General features: G+C 41.0%; 1 pseudogene; it reads right to left on the bottom strand.

Annotated features, from left to right (window-relative positions):
* Positions 1–6,855: 6,855 nt before the first annotated feature.
* LOC103193871 lies at positions 6,856–8,166 on the bottom strand (annotated as a pseudogene).
* Between the last annotated feature and the right edge of the window lie 240 nt (positions 8,167–8,406).

Here is an 8,406-nt window from a genome sequence, read left to right as displayed (position 1 = left end):
TTTTTTTAGCTTATCTTTTTTTTCGAGTTCAGCCCAAATGTTGTCCAGATATTTTTTCCCACAGTTCTAAAGTTTATATTTCAAAAGCTGGAAGATAGAAAGAAAGAAGAGTTTAGGCTGGTTTTAAGTATTTTACAACAATGAAGCAGTTAATTTCTCTAATTTTTTTTTTTTTTTTTTTTGGTAGGGTTACAGACACAGGCCTCTCAGAGAAGACTACTAATTTTCACTAGCATAACAATTGGTCTCTCTTTTTTCAATACCAATTATTCTGATTAGAAAAACAATACACAAAATAATTTCTCTTTTCTTTATAGTAGAAGCAACAAAAATAAACCAGTTCTGGATTCAAGCTTAAATTTACAATGGGATATAGAGTTTTTTTTTTTTCTTTTTTGCCTTTTAGAATCTGAAAGGTACACCTTTATTTGCTTGTAGTTTTTGATACATCTTCATTCTCATTGGCTATTGCCTTGCATATCACAATGGAGGCTAAGTCTGCCCTTGAGAGCAAGTCCCATATCACCTGATTGTGGTGTCACTAAAGCCTCACTCTGGGATGGCCACAACTAGATTATGAATGTTGCTTACCCAGTGATATTGTCAACAACATCTGATAGTTGTAGAGGTTGTGAGACTCCTATCAATCTAGCTGTGCCACAGGGCACTGCTGGGCCATTTGTTGACTGGTGTGGGGTGGAGGTGGAAGGGAATCTTTTCTTGTTGCTGCAGAAGATGAAGAGCTCTACTTTCCTGTGGAGAAGTGTGATACCATAGAATGAGGAGAATAGAGATTCTTAAGATTTGCAGCTGACACTGGAGATAAAGAATTTTACTGAATTCTCCTTGGCTTTGGACAGCTAATCAGAGACAATATACAAAGACTAGTAATTAACTGAAATATGGTTGGGGAGGGAGGCTTGAAAATTCTACTTTGGAACATTTAATGGTGACATTTAGGTAAGAGATATGGGTGAAGCCAGCCAAGGATGTGGCTCAGAGAATGTTTCTTAGGTCATAGACAGTGACAATAGCTTCATTAGCTGAACAGGTGTGAGCATTTTGAAGAAATGATGTTTGGCTTATCATTGAGAATTGGCAATAGTGATCTAGGAATGGGCTCAAGGTAACAACCTTCAATGAGACAAGGTGTAAAACCTTGGTGGGAAAATGATAAGGCTTTCTTTTATATGTTTTAACACAGGATGAACTTTTCCAATGGTAGCTTCTGTTTTGTCAAAGTAAAATTATTAAGAGAAAGGGGTGCAGGAAAGGTCCTTTAAAGACACTTTTAATTGTCTTCTTTTTTTATATATAGCTCTGTCACCTTTACTTTACTAAGGGAGCTCTGGTAGCATAGTGGCTAAAGCACTTGACTGCTAACCAGAAGGCTGGTGGTTCAAACCCACCAGCCACTCCTTGGAAGGAAGGTTGGGCAATCCTACTTCTGTAGTGATACTGCCTTGGAAACCCAAGGAGGGGTCGCTATGAGTCGGGGCCAACTTGACGGCATATAACAACAACAACTGTCACCTTTAGTGGACCCCTTACTAAGACTGAGACTCTCATTCTTATCATTGACCTATGTGAGTTGATGTATTGGATCAGATTTGTCATGCAGATACCTGTATTCTTTTTCTAATATCCTATATAAGAGTTTAGGAGCTCTGGTAGTGTAGTGCCTAAGGCATTTGACTGCTAAACAGAAGGCTGGCGGTTCAAACCCACCAGCCACTCCTCGGAAGGAAGGTTGGGCAATCCACTTCCGTAATGGTACTGCCTTGGAAACCCAGGGAGGGGTCACTATGAGTCTGGTCCGACTCCACAGCACATAGCAACAACAACATTTTGCACACTGATGAGTTGCTTTTTCCTTTTGGTGTATCAGACTCCTGCTCCTTTGATATGTGATCTGTGAAGGTTTTCCCAGCACCTTTTGTTTTCTCTTGCTGTGGCCCAATGGAGGGACAATAAAATTAATTAATGTCAAGTTGGCCATGGACTTAGAGTTTCTATAAACCTTGTTGTTGTTGTTCTGTGCCCTCGAGTGGGACCTCATTCATAGCGACCCCTCCTTGGGTTTCTGAGACAGTATCACTACGAAAGTAGGTTGCCCCATCTTCCTTCCGAGGAGTGGCTGGTGGGTTTGAACCGCCAGCCTTCTAGTTAGCAGTCAAGTGCCTTAGGCATTACGCTAAAGCTTATAGATTTCCTTTAATCAATAAAAGGATGATAAATTTCTCCTAACACAAGACGTGAAGAAAACATCTTTTTATATGTAGACCAACTCCTATACTTCCTTTTTCTTATAGACTAAGTATGTAACCAAACCTGTTTTTGGTTTTTAAGAAATTACAACTCAATTTAAAGCTCACGTGTAGAAAATTACTCAGTCTGGGTAAATGGACACAGATTTTAATACTTAATTAGTTTCTGCTCTGCCATTACATTAAAATATTTTAAAGATGATTATTATATGAATTATATGTGTTTTAAGGGTGAGGGAGTTGACGTTCTTTTTAGTAGTAAGAAGCACTCATAAAACGTAATGATAAAATCGAATGCGACTGTTTTGGGCAAGAGTTGCCTAATGCATTCGGATTTATTTCCTAAGCTTTCGCAGACGACGCCTAGCATTGTATTAGCCGTTGGCAGAAAAACACGCTCCAGCCTAAATCCCTAAATGTTGGCTTCCTCCCAGGGTGTGTAACCCGTATCCATAGAAACTAGGAAAAGCGTCGCCGAGACGGAAAAGCCCCACTTCTTCTGTTCTAAGCGACTTCCCTTTTCGGTGGGAGGAAAACATTAAGGGGATTTGTGGGAGCTCCGGCAGAGCGCGCTTTCTTTCGGTCCTTTGAAGCCCAAAACTGTCTTCGTCGAGTCCCTGGAGGAACCACAACCCCCAAGATGCACCCAAGCCTCTGAGCGGTCAGAGGGGTAGCTTCCGGTCTGTGGCAGCGCGGTTGCGCACGAGGTGTGACCTGATTGGCTCGAACAGCCTCGTGCGATATGCGTCATGGCGACGTGCGGTCGTGGGGCGGGGAGACGCGGCCGCGGCGGTCGCGGCGGCGCGAGCGCGATCTCAGACGCGGTATCGCGGCGGCGGCAGCGGCGGCAGCTACACCGGGTTCGGTCCCCTCCCTCCTCCGTTCCCCCCTTCCTTCCCCCCTCCCCCAGCCATAGTTCCTGAGGAGTCCAAGACGTGCAGCGAGGCAGCGACAAGTTCCGGGTGAGGGTCTCTAGAGTGTGAGCGTCGTTTCCCGGGCGAGGGAGAGCCCGGGTCGGAAAGGAGGTGAGGGCTAAGGTGACGAGTGTCACCGGCGCGGCCCGGAGAGCGCGCGGGTCCCCGCCCTCTACTTGGTCCCCTATCCCTGACCAGCTGCTCCGCACGTGTGCGGTGGCTCGAGGAGTCGACCATGAGGGGCCTGGATCCTCCCTCTTTTTCATTTTCTGTCACAGGAGCTCGGCGCCCACCGCCAGCCTCACCCCTCTCGGCAAAGGGTTAGAAGTCTGGCGCTTTGTCGGCTCCGCTCAACTTAGGGTGCACTTGTTCTCCTTCCTTACTGCGCACAGAGAGAATTTGCCCTCCCTTTCTTCGTTTTCTCTCTTAATATCACTTCTAGGAATTTCTTTGGTGGCCGGCTTCTGAGGGCTTTTGGTTAGTACTACTTTTACAGTGAGTGAGGTAAGATTTTGTCACCTTTTCTTAGGTGGCGCTTCAAGCGTCCTACTTGGGCTACTTCCTTGGGCAGTGGTTACCCAAACCCTGTTTGGCTTTTTTTTTTTTTTTTGGTCTTTCAATGCTTTTTAAACTGTTGGCAAAGTCAGTTTTTAGGAGTCTCTGAGAGCGTTTCAATTGGATACTAAGAGGCACTTTTTTTAGTCCTCGTAGCTTCTGACCTTATTAAACATTTGCCTTTGGAATTTGACAACTTTACGAGATGGCCCAATAGTAGAATTTTAGTAAAAAAAACATCATATATGTTCAACTGGGTATTTTATGGGTATGGTAACTTCGTTGCAAGTTGTTGGCACGTATTTAGTATTGTTTTTTGACTCTAGATTTTTTAGCTCTGTTGTTATTCCTTTCCAAAAAAACATTTCTTTCGCCCCCTTCTCCCAGAAAACCATATGTAACTCCAGGAAATCCGTCATAACTTTGAAATCATTTGCTCACAAAACTCCTCCCGATGAAATGTTAGGAATAATTTCTTTCAATCAAAAGCTGTAGTTTTTTTTCTTCGAAAGATCATTAACCTTGTCAGTTCTGAAGTTGCAAATGCCCTCTTCTTACCAAAGGCTATCTTTATCTCTCCTTTAGAAGGTAATTCTTGTATGTTTTGTTCTTTCTCATAAATGTATTGTGGTGATTTGTAACTCAAATCAGTAGTTGAGACTTTAAACAGTGGTGGCAGCTGCTTGGTGTGGGGCGTTAGAAATTTGAAGACTTTTCAAATTTTAATGTGAGGCATGTTTTCTTTAGTACCTATTTATAGTTACCTTCCCTGGTGGCACTGGTGGCATAGTGCCTAAGACATTTGACTGCTAACTAGAAGGCAGGCGGTTCAAACCCACCAGCCACTCTTCGGAAGGAAGGTTGGGTAATCTACTTCCTTACTGATATTGCCTCAGAAACTCAAAGAGGGATCGCTATGAGTCTGACCCCACTCGTCGACAATGAGTTTGGTTTTTTGGTTTGGTCCCTGGTGGCACGGTGTTTAAAGCTCTTAGCTGATAACCAAAAAGGTCAGTGGTTCGAACCCACCAGACACCCCACATGAGACAGATGTGGTGGTCTGCTTCTATAAAGATTTACAGCCTTGGAAATCCTATGGGGCAATTCTACTCTATCCCATAGGGTTGCTATGAGTTGGAATTGACTCGAAGGCTTGGTTTGGTTTTAGGAGCTTTGTGGTTTTCTATCCCTAGGCGCATTGTAGGAACTTACAAAGGAATGGATTTTTTTCTATCAGTAGTATCATTCTTTGGTGTAAATTACGTATTTTTTTCAAAAGGAAAATAGTTTTGTTTTATTCAGAGATTGGCAAACCCTACAGTCTGCAGGCTAAGTCTGGCCAGCTCCCTGCTTTTGTAAATAAAGTTTTTATTGGAACATAGACAATGCATTCGTTTAGATATTGTCTGTGGTTGCTTTTGTTGTATAACAAGTTTAGTAATTGCAACAGAGCCTGAGATGGCCTTCAAACTCTGAAATACTTACTTTCTGATCCTTAGTAGAAGTTTGCTGACCCATCTTGTATTTTACTGCAAATGACACATAGTGTAGAAAATTAGAATGAATCAGAAAAGTGGAAAGTAAAAATTATCCAGAATCTTTATCACTCATAGGGGTTTGTTTTTGTGATTATAGTATCTGGTGGTGATTATTTTTATATAAATGGGATAATACTGTTAAGTGTTAGTTTGTAATCTGCTTTAAAAAAGTATTTCAGATTATTTGTATTTGGCTTTTGAATGCATTTGTACCTTTTGCATTGTAAATCTCTTTAGGAAGGGGCTTGATGAACAAGTTTCCATGATTTGTCCTGCCAGTCAAGATTTAAAAAAAAAAAAAATCAATGATAGATGCTTGGTGATGATAATATTCAACATTTATTGAGCAGTTACTGTGTACTTGGCAGTTGCCCAATATTTTACATGTATTAAATCATTTAATCCCCAAAGCAGCTCTGTGGCTCCATAACTTTTATCACTCTAATATTATAGATTAGGAAACTGAGGCATGGAGAGCTTGTTGTTGTTGTTATGTGCCGTCGAGTCGGCCCTGACTCATAGTGACCCCTCCTTGGGTTTCCGAGGCAGTATCACTACGGAAGTAGGATTGCCCAACCTTCCTTCCGAGGAGTGGCTGGTGGGTTTGAACCGCCAGCCTTCTGGTTAGCAGTCAAGTGCATATTTTATCAGCTAGTAAATGGGGGAGCTGAGATTTGAAACCATTCAGTCTGGTTTCAGAAACCAAGCTCTTAACAATGTATTATAGAGCCTGTCCTTAATACTGCTCATGTAGAATGTTCACATAGTGCGGAGGTATATAATGTAGAAATACCTCTTCACATCTCCTTTCCAGGTTCACCCTTTGTTAACTACTGTTAAGAGTCTAATATATATCTTTCCAGATCATTTTGTATAAACAAATATTTATTTGCAAATCTATATATAGTTTTTTTATTTTTTTACCCCCATAAAAGGGCCAATTATTGTTCATTAGCATCCCTTTTTTGGGGGGGGAGTGAGGGGTTCAAAATGTACTTCTGGACTTACTAAGTTAAATATTCTTGATTTAATAATTTTACAGTAATGACAGAGTTAGTATTCTCTTTGGAATGGAAAACTTGAGAGTTATTCCTTTTTTCTTTTTTCCTCTTTGTCAAAAGTGCATCTCATAGTGCATTCTCTGAAGGAATGTATACTTTTTGGCTGGACATTTTGGCAGTATTTTATTATCATGAAGTTCTTCTGTTTTTTTCTTTTTTCCTCCCCATTTCTTTATTTTGTGGAACTGGAAAATGAATTCATTTTACCTTTCTTCTTCACAAATTTGTTTCCGTTTGTTGGGTTTTAATGGTTACAGTCTTCTCTGATACCTGATACCTGAAAGTAATCAACTATCTTCTTTTCATATGTGGAGAAGAGAAAGTAACTCACCCCAGGGCTCCTTATTTCAATATGTTTCCTCTTGGGTTTCCCTGAGGGCAGCAGTGATTTTTTTTCCTCAGTGGGGCCCACCTAGTACCGATGGTTACAGCGTTGGCTTTCTGCTCCTACACAGACATGCTGTGTATCTTCAGAAAAGTGGCTAAATCAAAGTTGTATCAGACATTTTACTTCCTTACCTCATTGTGTTTTATACAGGGCCAGGTTTTGTGGAGAATTTTCTTAAGTTATGGCTGTGGGACATTGAGCTGTTACTTCTTTTGTAGCATGGTTCCCATTGTCATGACTTTACCAAAGTTCTTAATCAGTAACAAAGTTGTTGACCATAGTCATGAGCAATAATTGAATGATCTGTGGGGAGTACCACGTGATGAGATACTCATTCAGCAAACAGAAGGATCTTTGTTGCTTTTTCTTTGGTGGGGCTGCAGAACCTGTGCACAACAGGATAAAAATTTAAAGTGAAAAAGCTATTAAATTTCTACCAATCTGGAGATAAGGTTTATGAGCATCATCTTTATTTCAAAACCTCTCCTTAACATTCTGTAAGTAGTTTTCCTCTAAAACCTTCAGAATTATGAATCAGGTGAATTGCTGAAAGGCTAAACACCTCTGGTTTTTTTTTTTTTTTCGTTTGTTTGTTTCTTGAGCATTTTCATAACCATTTTACTCTGCTAGCAAGTCTCCTGCTATTTGTTTGCCCATCATCCTCAGATTCTGAATTGTGTCCTGTTCCTTCTCTTCATCTTTCCATAGGAAAAATGTCAAAGCAGCAATCAATATCTTGATGACCTTAGAGAAACATTCAGTTGTAGTAACAGTGACATCTTCAGATGTTTCTTCTGTAGGTTTCAGTCATTTACATCAAAATATATCTTGGCTGCAATAGTATTGCTGTTTCTTAATGTGTATATGAAATTCTGCAGTACTGTATTCACTTTATTCTTGTGTTTTGCATTTAAAGTCTTGGTATCAGCCATAATATGAATGTATAAAGTCTTTCACAGACATATATTGGGTTAACAAAAGTTCAAAGACGAGCACTAGCAAACTTGATGGGTTGGTGGGATTTCTTATTTCTTAGCAAGATAAAGCTTTGCAAAATGTCCTTTGAAGATCTGGATACAAGTCAGTGTGTAGGAGAGCAGATCTTTCAGCCCTTAAGGAAAGTTATTTAGATATTCTGAGTAGCAGTGACCAGTCTATGCCATAATTGGCACTAGCTTTTGTTACATCTGTGCTAGTTTTTTTTAATAATTGTAATTTGAAAATCTCCACATTGAATTTGGGCTGATTATACTGCTATAGAAACTTCTCAATGTAGGCCAGCAGGTCTCCCTTGACTAGATTCTGTAACTGCAACAGGTTATGTGGCAGATTGTTTCTTCTGCTGGTTATGTTGGCTGCAGGCTGGCTATCAGAAAACTCACACTGCTGGCATCTTGGCTGTGGCTTGGAATTGTGCTTCTTGTGTGACTGGAAGCAGCACATGGGAAACTTTGGCTATCTTGGCTCTTAAGTGTGCTTTTTGAAAAATTAATATTTGTGAATAGCTTTCCATGCTGTGTTGTTGTTGTTAAGTGCCGTCGAGTCGTTTTCGACTCATAGCGACCCCATGCACAGCAAAACGAAACACTGCCCGATCCTGCGCCAGCCCCACAATCCCTGCTATACTTGAGCCCATCATCGCAGGCACCGTATCAATCCATCTCCTTGAAGGCCTCCCCCTCT

Source organism: Orycteropus afer, unplaced genomic scaffold (assembly GCF_000298275.1).
Source record: "Orycteropus afer afer isolate SDZICR_OR568_19922 unplaced genomic scaffold, OryAfe1.0 scaffold00040, whole genome shotgun sequence".
Taxonomy (NCBI): domain Eukaryota; kingdom Metazoa; phylum Chordata; class Mammalia; order Tubulidentata; family Orycteropodidae; genus Orycteropus; species Orycteropus afer.
Note: the sequence above shows the minus strand (reverse complement) of the source record. Positions and strands in the feature narration are given on the sequence as shown.